The sequence below is a fragment of the Micropterus dolomieu genome, linkage group LG03 (assembly GCF_021292245.1).
Source record: "Micropterus dolomieu isolate WLL.071019.BEF.003 ecotype Adirondacks linkage group LG03, ASM2129224v1, whole genome shotgun sequence".
NCBI lineage: Eukaryota > Metazoa > Chordata > Actinopteri > Centrarchiformes > Centrarchidae > Micropterus > Micropterus dolomieu.
Window position 1 is genome coordinate 3,111,500 of NC_060152.1, and position 3,323 is coordinate 3,114,822.

Sequence of the window (3,323 nt, forward strand, 5' to 3'; positions counted from 1 at the left end):
TATCCACCTTCAGTGCCTATTAGCTGTACATTGTGTTTAGGTAAACATTTGCATACCTTTGTATGTTAGCTCCACATTTGGGTGCAGTGGAGAAATTCACTTATTGTTCTGTTTACTATTGTGTTAGTTTTCACCAGGTGGAGTGGCTGCTGTGCTCTTTGTGTTCTTTTGTAGTAAGAATCAACCCTGTTTAAAACGATAGATAGGTACAGGCCTCCTTTTGAGGACCTTTTTATTTTAACTTGGTTTGTTATTTTTCGCAGCACCCTCGTCCACCCTCCTTTTGTTTTTTTGTTACCTGTCTACATCTCTTCTGTTACCAATAAACGTTACCTTGTTAAGATCTACCAGTTGTGCCTATATGTTTATGGCCCCAACACCCCTAGACCAACAGGGGGTCGTAACATACAGCAACACATTTCAAATCACCAGTCCAGAGAACCCCAGTTCCCTTATTTCTATGCATAGTTGAGTTGCCTGGCTTTGTTTCCATGTCAGAGTTATGGCTTTTTGGCCGCACCTCTTTCATGAAGGCCGCTTCTGACCAGACTTCTCCAGACAGTAGATGGGAGTACCAGGATCAAACTATTTTCTTCAGCTCTGAACTGATGGCACAGCTGGACTTCTTCCAATTGTGAAGTGACGGAAGCACGGTGTATCTTTTATCTGCTGCAGTAAGTTTCCTTGGCAGACCAGTGCGTCTATGGTCCTCAATGTTGCCTGTTTCTTTGTGCTTTTTCAAAAGAGCCTGGACACACATCTGCAAACCCCTGTCTGTATGGAAATTTCTGCCCTTGTTGATGCAGTATAACTGTCTTGTTCCTGTGTCTTGCCATATTATATGACATTTTACAGTAAACTGTCTTCAGCATCCTCACCTTGTTAGCTGAATTTGGCTGTTCCTCATCCTGCACAGCTGTTTCTGTTAATAATTGTGTTTCCACCTACATATTGAGTTGGTGATCATTAGCACCTGTTTAGTGTAATTGTTCAATCATACACCTGACTATGCCTATAAAAGCCCTGACGAGAAGGCAAAAGGTTGTCACACCAAATGTGAGTTGGAACACAGGTCAGTTGGAACACGTCCAATTTCTTCAATCAGGAAGTTATGAATTACCTGATCTCTGCACATGCTTAGTTTAGTTATTATTCCACATGGGGAAAAGTAGCACTCTGTGGCAGCACAGCCAGTATTAGAAGGAAAAAAGGTATTTTCAGTTATGAAAGTATCATTTGTTTTTGTTATAGCATTGCCTCCTTTGTAGTTAGACTTTCCAAACTTAAATCATGTTTCTTGTAAAAATGTAAATATATTTCACATACAGAAATACAAATGTCACACAGTTTCATTTACGTTGTACCACTGCAACTCAGAAAAAGGAAGTAATGAATAGGATAGAAACCACCAAAACAGGGCGTCCCGGAGGTCTAGAAGCTGTTTTTGTATTGAAAAAAACAAAAAAAACTAAAATAATTTCCATAAAATACAATTCAAGGAGTATTTGATTATTATTATTAATATCAGGGCCTGAGATGGGTCACTGACTGGCAGCAACATTGATTTTGATGCATTGTTATTTTTTATGCAGTGATATATGATGATTTTCCCCGAGCCTTCTCCTACTACAAGTAAAAGTTTTTTACCCACTAACCCTGTTGTGTTATAAAAATAAATTAAAAAATCAGTTTGAACCAGGAAAAACTTTTACTTTAGAAAGATGAACATTATATTGTGAACACTGCAAGATGAACATTGAAAGAGAAACATGGAACATTCTGGGTGTGAGAGTCCAGCTCAGGTGGAGCAGAGTCCTTGTAAGCCTTCAGCGTCTCCCATGCAGGTTTGTCACGGTCACAATATGCTGCAGGACTTCATCCGTCAGCAGCAGTGCAAAGCTAGACGTCTGGTCACTGATTCGGGCGGCGGCATAGTGTGTAGGTCCTGGAATCAAACCTTTGACTGCTGGGACGTAGTGGAGCGTTGCATGGTTTGTGGGAGACCAAAGTATTTTCCCATTTTTTGAAGTCCATCCTGCCGCTGCTTCATCCATTTCACCTCCGCTCTCATGTTCAGATGAGTCTTTAGATGAGTTGGACTCCAGCTGGTCTGCAAAACAATCAGTATGATCCACTTCCAGACCTCTGTTGCATTTCATCTCTATTGCTGCAATCCCATAAACACAGAACTGAAAACTGATACATCCACACACAAAGACACATAGGTTCAGATGTGTAAGTTCAAAGTGGACATGATAAGTGCTTGAGGTTCAGTCAAAGGCAGCGGAGTGAAACTAACTTCAACACACTAACCAATTACACAACAAAGTTTCTAACATTATAATTCTGAAAGTCTTGTCATGGATAAATATGAAAAATATGTTATATGTTGGAAAAGAAAGAGTAATGGCCATGCATAATGATTTTGCTCATGAAGGTAAACCAAGTCACCAAGAACATCTTTCTAAATTATTTTAAAGAGTTTGTCCTGTGCTCCAGTGCAAATTTGGAAACTGCACTTGTGAAAACTTCACAATTAAACCAAAACATACAGTGTGAACTCTTAAGACTACCAAAACATCTTTAACACCAAATGCCTCAGCAGACTGGGCACAACCTGCAGAGTAAAGTGAATGAATTCCCACACAGACAGTAATATTAACAAAATCTTTGTTAAAAGTCACATATTTTACAACCCTTGCACTATATGGGGACTATGCTGTGAAAACGTTTCCTCTTTGCCATTATGAAAGCACTAAAACAATAATAATAATAACGTTTATAAAGTTACTCCGTCGGCTTGCTTAGACTTTGGTTTTCTCTGCCTCCGAAGCACTGCTCGTGTTTACTCCAAGCCTGTCTCTGAGTGACTGCGCCCTGAACCAGATGATGACGTATTAGGCGGTACCGCCCAATCCGCCCCCAGAGGGTTTAAAGTTAATGCTTTTTGGCCTTTTCCCTCTTCTTTATTGAGTTATATATCTTTTTTGTGCATGTACTAGGTTTGCAAAGTGAAAAAGCCCAAAGTCCAGCCCAAAGGGAGTTCCCATCTCCCACAGAAAACTCTGCTCTGAACTGGACGAAAACAGCTGGTTTGTAGTCCAGCCTTTACTTCCCTTTCTTGTGACGTCACAATGAAAATACATGTCACAATGCTCGCTAAGCGGCTACTCCAACCCACCCTCACAGACATCGGTGGAAAAACAGTGACCTCTCCTCTCCTTCCAAACACTAGCTACCCTCCAGGCAGTCAGTGGACATAAAGTTGTTCCTGTGATGTAGAGACAGAGCTCAGTTAAAACTTTATGGATGAAAGATACTTT

The 3,323-nt window shown here is 40.5% G+C and overlaps 1 long non-coding RNA gene across 1 annotated transcript in view; it reads left to right on the plus strand.

The window, feature by feature from the left end:
- Positions 1-1,470, plus strand: part of LOC123967672 — a 3,091-nt gene extending 1,621 nt beyond the window's left edge. The window contains exon 3 of the long non-coding RNA XR_006824312.1: positions 534-1,470. This is a non-coding gene — a long non-coding RNA (uncharacterized LOC123967672). The remainder of the gene's footprint in view (positions 1-533) is intronic.
- Positions 1,471-3,323: the final 1,853 nt, after the last annotated feature.